We start from the raw sequence: 9,097 nt of genomic DNA, 5'->3' as shown, positions 1-9,097 counted from the left end.
TATACTACAAATATATGTCTACATGTACACTTTTTTTCTCATTTTTTTAGGCATGGAAAGTACTTTTGCTGGAAAAGAATAAAGAGCTCAATGGAGCACGGCCTCTGTAAGCACTTTTCGACATAGCAACATGCTATAGCCAACAGTTTGTTATGTTATTAACCATGCTCGGATGCTCTTATTCTGCAAACATGCGAGGCCCATGACAGTCGTCGTTGATCGACGACCTAACCTGATTGAGTTAGTTCATCCAGTGTGTATGTTTGCACAAAGTCCAGGAACTACGGCACTTAATAACTTGCCCTTTTGTTGACATTTGACAATAATGTGCTCCAACTTGTGCACAAACATGTTTCCCACTCTCTGAAAACAAAAAAACATGTTTCCCTCTTTGATAAAAAAACATAGTTCCCTCTCTTAGCTACTTTTTTTTGAATGCCATCCATATCTTAGCTACTTATGTTAATTGCATGGTTGTCACTACGAGTGTGGCAAACAATTCATGTGCCCGATCACTTGCGAAATACGGTCCGTGTAATACCGGTGCTGCTCAAGTTCTTGGCGCGAAGCTTCTACGCAAGGGCGGTCGGAAGGCCCTAGGGCGAACTCGACAACATGGGCCCTTCAGTGTTTGAATTTTCAGATTGCTTTCTTTCTTTATTTTTCTTTCTTCAGCACCCGACAAATGCTTCTTAGAAAACATTGTAAGGCATGCTAATGTCCTAAAATTATGGAGAAAAGGGGATACAAAGAATTAAAAAATTTATACATTAGGACCCTAGGCATGAATAGGACACAATTTTTTTGGATGGGTGAATGCGTACTTGTGGAAGACTAAATTAGAAATTTATACGTCATAACTCTAATCATGTACACTGAATTTGAGGGATGGATTATGGATGAATACGTACTTGTGATTTTCTGAAAGACCGAACGAACTCGCTGCCACCGGATGCCGGATGGCCGGGTCGCCTGCACGGGCGCACGGTGCAACAGCAGGCTGCAGGTCTGCCACACGCAACGGCAACAACGAACAAGGCGTCTCTAATCCTGAATCTCGAGCGGCCGAGGCACCGAGCGAGCGACGGTTAAAGACGAACAGAGAACGAACTGACAAAGCGAAGCGAAACTGATGAATTTGATGGCGTTTCCTATTTGGCGCTGCAGACGCCAGCATTTTGCAAACTGGCACCTGCAGCGCTGGGAGCTGGGCCGGCCCATCTATTTTTTTTTTCTGTTTTTCAAAACGAAAAAGAAGTATGTATTGCGACTCAAACCGGCGACCACCTCCTACGAGCTAGGATGCACCAACCACCCCGCCACCTGATCTCACGTGACAAAATTCATCTTTCCATTCTTTTCATCTTTCCTCTTTTCTTCTCCTTCTTCTTTTTGTTCCTTTTTATTCTTCCTGGTTCACATACTTTTTTGTTAAAATGGACAAACTTTTTTAAAGTTAGTGAGCTTATTTTCAATTTTGATGAACTTTTTATTAAAATTTGATGAACATTTTTTTCAATTTCGATTAACTTTTTCCAAATCGGTGAACATTTTTTTCCATTTCTGATGAACTTTTTTTAAATCTATGAACTTTCTTGAATCTATGTAAGCGGGCTATAAGCCTGCTATTGTGCTTGCTCTCAAGGACTCCACTCGATGATGAAGAAGAAAAGGGGACTTCGATATTTATCGATTTTCGTGCTGGTAATTTTGATTAATTGGCCCCGCCTACGCAGTAAGCTAGCTAGCAGTTCTTGAAGTACCAACTTTTCATACAATACATGTGTATCGTCGTCAGTACCATTAACCACCACCAGTAAGGAATAGATATGGTTCAGGGGATGCAGCGATCTCAATCACATTGATTTCACTGCAACCGTGGGTACGGTGCTGGGGCAATACAAGATATTAATTCACTGCAACTTTTTTTGAATTCGTAAGCCTTTTTGAAAATCTGAACCTTTTTTCAAAATTAATGAACTCTTTATCAAAATGGATGAACTTTTTCAAAATCCGGTGCCCTTTTTTCAAATTTGGGATTTTTAAATCAAAATCGATGAAACAAATCCATGTTTTTTTTAAAATCCTATGAATTGTTTTTTAATTCATGATTTTTTTTATCAAAATCGATGAACTTTTTTCAAATCCGTAATTCATGATTCACAATCCGGCGTACCTTTTCAAATTCTGATCTTTATTTCAAAATTGATGTTTTTTGAATTTTTTGAACATTTCTTTGAAAAACCATGAACTTTTTTGAAAAGTTGATGAACATTTTTAAAATTCATGAATTCTTTTACAAATTTATGTTTCATTTTTTTCAAATAGTTTGTACTGGGACTGAAACAAGGGTCAAATAGCTCTGTTTTCCTATAAAGCACGTCAAAGTGATTTTGGTGCAGTGCTTATTGTGCCAAGTCTGTTGACGTTGGCATTCGGGTTCAAATCCCACGTCTTGCATATTTTTCTTGTTGTTCGTTTTTGAGCATCTGGACACGAGCGATGCTGGGCCGATCCACTACCGCGCGCCTTCAAGCGCCAGCTAGCCTAAGCAGCGCTGAGGGCACCGAAGAGGAGCTCTCAAAGCAAGGAGCATACAAGAGCTAAGCTGGCTGTTCTGTTGGGCCAAAAGCAATGAGCCCAATAAGAAGAGAAGAGGAAATAAATAAAACAGAGAGAAAATGTGGGCTCGGCCCAACCAGAAAGGAGAGGGACATATGGTTTGCTCCTACTATACGGTGCTCGAGCGCGAGGAATAGGAATGGGATACGGCCCAACTAGGCTAGGCTGCACTTGTTAATTTTTATTTATTAAATACAGGAAATTAAATATGTCTAAATGAAAAGCCATTTCACTTCCCAAAAATACCAGAATCACAAAAATATCATTACAAATATAAAGCACATGAAAACATTTTGAGCCCAAATATTAAATAAGATATATATATAATATTTGCCCGTAGCCTCGTTCGCAGGGGCACGCCGCTAGGGTTTCCCGTGCTTCCCACCGGCAATGTCGTCAGTCTTCCTCATCACCTGTGGCCTTAGGGCCATGGAGGTGCGGTGGATCACGGCCCTTGCTGGCAGGAGGGCTTCGTTTATGGATGTTTCTTTAGTTTATTATAGGGTTTCTGTCCAACTCAGAGAGACAAGGCAGCGGTGGCTCTATGAAGATGGAACCCCGCCTAGCCCCCGTGCCATGCGGTGCTTCTAGCATCTCCGACAGATCTCATGGGATTCGGTCATCGTTTCTCTTCGGTGGATCCACATGGATCTGGTCATCGTCCATGTGCGTTCGTGTGTCTATGCGTTGAATTGTTTTGATCTACCCTTCTTTTCATCGGTGATGGTTGTTATTCTGGTGTGTTGGTCCTATAGGGTCTTAGCACGCTGACTTCCCGACTATCTACTTTAACAAGGTTTGCCTTGTCGTTTATGGGCCTGGATGTAATTTTGACTTCTAGTGTTTTTTGTACTACTCCCTCCGTCCGGGTTTATTAGGCCTCCCAGCATCACAAGCATGTCCTTTTTTATAAGGCCTCGTTTTAGACAGGTGCATGCATGAATCACTTCATTGGTTGCATTGGAAGCCATTGTTGTTGGTGCATGACTAGGGAATTAATACACTGCATGCGTGCTTTTTCATTGGCTGCATGCATGTGAGAGAGTGCATTGGGAGTGAAATGGAAGAATTAATGTGAACAAATTACTATATGTCTTGGTCCAAGAGAGGTTGTCTTTAGGCCTAATAAACCCGGACGGAGGGAGTACCTTTATAGTTGATGAAGAGATCAGAAGTTTTTCTCACAAAAAAATATATATAACATTTTATGAACTCTAGTTTGGGATTTATAAATATTCCCTAAAAACTAATTCCCAAATATAATTTTGAGCTCCAAATAAATATCTAAATTATATTTAAAACATTTTCAAATTCTTTTATATTGAATGTGTTATATTACCTTCTCTCGTTTGATTTATTTTTGAGTTAGAATTTTTTTAAATATTAAAGTCCAAATAAGATACAAGATGAACATTTGGAAATTTCCTTTTATTTCCTGTCATTAATATTTAAAATCCAAAAGTTTTTAATCCTAGACAAAACCGACTCAGCTCAAACATCCACAAGAGAATTATTTTTATTTAATCATATTTAAATACCAAATTTTGAATATTGGGATGTTACTTTTTTGTAACTAACTACTATACATATTGGCCATTGCATTGACTATAGATGACATGGCAACATGCTATAGCCAACAGTTGGCTATACTATTAACCATGCATGAGGCCCATGACAGTCATCATTGATCGACGACCTAACCTGGCTGAGTTAGTTCATCGGACGTGTATTTATGCACCAAGCCCACGGACTACGGCACTTAATAACTTGCCCTTTTGTTGACAATAATGTGCTCCAACTTGTGCACAAACATGGTTCCCTCCTCTGAAAAAAACATGGTTCCCTATCACTGAAAAAAACATGGTTCTCTTTCTTAGCTACTTCACTTAATTGCATGGATGCCAGTACGAGTGTTAGCAAACAATTCATGTGCTCGACCACTTTCGAAATACGTTGTGTGTAACAGCTGTGTTGATCAAGTCGTCCGCACGAAGCTTCTATGTGAGCACGGAACGGTTGCTGGTTTCATTCGGTGAAACCATCTTTCAACTCCCAGGCAATTATTCAACACAACATCGATCGATCGATACGCCTGCCTATTTCGATCTTGATTTTCTGGGATCCTGATACTAAAGAAGAAAAGGGGACTTCAATATATGCCGATTTCCATGCTGGTAATTTTGGTTAAATGGCCCTGGCTACCCAGTACAATATCGTGTGTATCGTTGTCAGTACTATTAGCCACCACCAGTTAGGAATAGAAATGGTTCAGGGGAAGCACCGATCTCAATCACATTGATTTCACTGCAACCATGGATACGGTGCTGGGGGCGATGCGAGATATTAATTCCGGCGAAATTATTATACCCCGACGTCGGCCAGATTTTCCAGAGCAGCTCGATCATCAATGCACAGAAAAATCTTTCTGTGCAATATCTGGGCTAGAGATCTAGGGTAATGAATCTACCAAATAAAATGGATTGCGACGGAGTGAAACCTACGTTTAAGTTCTCCGGCCGGCACCAACTTGCTCGATCTGGTTGTTTATCTCTCCATGCTTTGGATTTTGCTTAATCCGTGGAAGGTTCTGGATCGCTCAGAGACACCGGCCGTACTGCATGCAATTACTTACTGGAGTTTTACGGGGTGTAAACGCTGATCGACCAGCGACTGACGAGAAGTACAAAGAAGTCTAGTCTGTCCAAGGATTTAAATTACAGCTTGGGTCATGACTCATGAGACAGTACAAAGTAGTATGTTCTAGAGAGTGGCCCTTGGAGGGGTAGACAAGCCGCACGTCTATTGATTTTTGTAATGTTTGCATTGGTGCATCTACATTAAGTAATCTGAGGTGTCTGTTTTTATGGTTACCTCGCTAGCTCCGCATGCAGTAACCACATAGTGGGAGTAACTTAAGCAGTAACATAACACATCCCAAGACAAATTTGCTTATGTGGCATGAAGTTAATGAGGAGAGAGATGCTTGTGGTAACATAATATGTTACTGTAACAGAGGAACTCCCCCCTCCCCCCGCGTCGTCTCTGAGGCGACTCGGGCGGGCAACCCGCCGCGCCGCCACAGCCCCCTTCTCCAACCACCGCCCCTTGCCGCCGCCGGCAAAACAACGTCGGGCAAAGCCCGGCGAAGGCGGGATCCGTTCCGCGCGCGCGTTTTCTCGTCCTGCTGCCCCCTCTCCTCATCTGCATAGGGGGCGGCCAGATCTGGTCCCTACGTCCTCTGGCCCGCTTCCCCGGCTCGGCCGGCGCCTCCTTCCTGTTCCGGGCGGCGCGTCGTGGTTGCGGGCTTCCGGCGCCCTCGGAGTGGCTCCATGGCTGGGCCTCGTGGCTGCTTCGGCGGCGTCTCCTCCCGCCATGGCCTGCTGGTTGGAAGGTGCGCCCCAGCCCCCCTGCTCCGCGCCTTGCGCCGGCCTCCGCCGCTCCCGTCCTCACCGCTCGCCGCCGTTGTCCTCTGTCGGCTGGACGCTCCGCTTCACGCCTTCCCGCAGATCCAAAACTGCAGCGTCTTCCGCATTCGCCGCCGTCTGTTCTGCCGTCGCCGTGCTCCTCTGCGCTTGCCAAAACGAGGGTGGCGTCGTGGCTCCTGCACTTGGGAGCCCTCCACCTCCCAGATCCCCCGGTGGGTGTCGCTGTCTAGTGGCTTTTCCCGCAGGGGCTCCGCACCAGTGGTCCTCGTTGGTTGCTCGGCGTCAAGGGTGCCTGCCGGCGTCGCTGCCGGTTGGATTCACCTGGATCTGGGGCCGTCCAATCCCAGCGCTGCCCGACGCTATTGGCGGCTGCTCTGTCTCTCTTCGGGGGGAGGATGTGACCGGGGGTTTGGGAGAAATCCATGGTCGGCTAGCTGCGACACTTCCGGCCCGTCGTTTCCATCTTGATGGCGCTGTCTTCATCCCGTGGTCTTGTGATGTTTAGAGTGTGCTCTGTGGAGTTCTATGCTTGGTGTTGCCCTTCGACTACGCCGGTGGCACACATGCGTCGTCTCGGCCCGGCGTGACCGTTCGAATGTACCCCATGACACAGGTGGTGTCGCGGCGTTGTGCAGTCTTGGTTGCTCGGTGCTTTTCGATTGCGTCGACGGCGCAGTGTCATGGCTTAGTCTCGGCTCTCCGCTGCAGTTCAAGCGCTCGTGGTGCCCCCCTGTTGTGATGTTTGGGGTGCTTTGTGGAGTTCTATTTTTGGTGATGCCCTTCAGCTACACCGGTGGCACACAAGTGCCGTGGCGTCGTCTCGGCCCGACGTAACCGTTCGAATGTACCCCACGAGACAGGTGGTGTCGCGGCGTTGTGCAGTCTTGGTTGCCCCGGTGCTTTTCGATTGCGTCGATGGTGCAGTGTCATGGTTTAGTCTCGGCTCGCCGCTGCAGTTCGAGCGCCGGTGATGCCCCTTGCTGTGTTGTGTCCCCCTCGCCATGTGTTGTTGGTGTGTTGTTTTGCTTTATTTCTCCTCTCTGTGCCCCCGTACTTCTGGTTCACTTCAGCCCTATCTTGTATTAGGCTGCAAAGCCTATAGGCAACAAATGAATACAATTTAGGTGGGGAGGATTTCTTCTCCCCCCGTTGACATTCAAAAAAAAATTATGTTACTGTAACATAACACATCCCGAGGTAAAATGAGTTTATATCTCATTTAATGAAGGCTTGCATGTTACCATCCATATATTACTACCCATTATGAAGGTAGTAATATAGACTAGTAACATATGCATGTTACTAGTTTAAGTTACTCTCCACTATAACCAGCCTAAATCCTGTCAAGAAAAAGACCCTGCGTGTTCAGATGCCTCTTTCCTGCGAGTAGTAACAATTTGTTCGCCCGATCTGGTCATGTAGTTAATCATCACGATACCTGCACTTTCAAACTAGCAGCATTTATCAAGACAAATTATGTTTCTAGGTCTAGCAGCATCATCGATGTTTTTGGCGGGTAAGATTTGGCGTCCTTGTCCAGAGATTTTTGCCTGCCACCTTCAGGCCAAGACCACCGTCGCCTTATTTCTGGCATCACTTGTCGGGAGCGCCTATACGACGCTCTTTGCGTCAAACAGGCGTTATTTCGCACAGAGCGTCCCACTGGCGGGCTTGATGGGCTGATTTCCTTCGCTCCTGTTTCTATTTTCGGTTTTCTTCGTTCTTTTTTCTTTCTAGACTAGTAGCTGCTTCTGTTTTTTCCGTGGTTGGGCTTGCAGCTGCTTGTGTTTCTGGTTCGACACATACCTAGATGCTCGCAAGTGATTTTTCTTCTTCTAAAAAATACAAGTGCATGACAGAACCGACAGAGAAAGTAGGAACAGAGACATACAGCTGGTTCTTGCCGCTGTTTCGTTGCTATACAAGAAACACAAAGCTGGTTCTTGATTAAAAAAATGTCAAGGCAGTCAAAATTGTTCATCAATTCAAAAGTCGTTATTCAAATTGACAAGTTATTCTTGGATTCCAAAAATTTCGTGACATTCAAAGAGCACCTTTGAATTCAAAAAATGTTATCGTAATTTTTCTTTTCACAGATTCGAAAACATTTGAGCCATTGAAGAATTTTTTTTTGGATTGAAAAAATGTGCAAGACATTCAATAATTGTTCTTCGAAATTGGAAAATCCTCTTGGATTCAATTTTTTTTCAAGACATTCAAAAATTGTTCTTGGATTCAATAAATGTTCAAAGCATTAAAGTGATCTTGGAATTAAAAATTTGTTCACGGATTCAAAAAATGTTCCAGTCATTCAAAAAGTCTTCTTGGACCGAAAAATGTTCAAGTGAGTCAAAAAATTGTTCTTGGCATCCAAAAAAAATGTTCAAAAAATTTAAAATTTGTTCCGGATAAAAGATGTGCAAGGCATTCAAAAATTGTTCCTAGAACTTCAAAATTGTTCTTGGATTCAAAAGATCGTTGAAAGCATCTAAAAATCCTCTTTGAAATTGAAAAATTGTTCTTGGATTCAAAAAATGTTCAAGAAATTCAAAATTTGTTCCTAGATCAAAAAATGTTCAAGGCATTAAAAAATTAGTCCTGGAATTTCAAAGCATCTAAAAATTGTTCTTGGATTCAACAAAGTTCATGACATTCGAAATTGTTCTTGGATTCAAATAAATGTTCAACGCATTCAAAAAATGTTCTTGCAGTCAGAATTGTTCATGGATTCAAAAAAAATTCAATCCATTCAAGAAGGTGTTCTTGGATTAAAAATGTTCTAGGACATTCAAAAATTGTTCTTTGAAATTCAGTTGTTCTAGGATTCAAAGAGTGTTCTTCGAATTAAAATTTTGTTCTTGGAATTCAAGTTTTGTTCATAGATCCTAAAAAATACTATTGCATTCAAAAATGTTCTCAGAATTGAAAAGTTGTTTTTGGAATTCAAATTGTGTGCTAAGATCCATAAAATGTTCTTGGAATTCAAGGTGGATGTTCAAGGTCCCAACATAGATGACAAGGCATGATACAGATTGCTATGCATGTATAAA

The sequence above is a fragment of the Aegilops tauschii genome, chromosome 6 (genome assembly GCF_002575655.3).
Source record: "Aegilops tauschii subsp. strangulata cultivar AL8/78 chromosome 6, Aet v6.0, whole genome shotgun sequence".
Classification (NCBI taxonomy): Eukaryota; Viridiplantae; Streptophyta; class Magnoliopsida; order Poales; family Poaceae; genus Aegilops; species Aegilops tauschii.
This window is presented reverse-complemented; position numbering follows the sequence as displayed.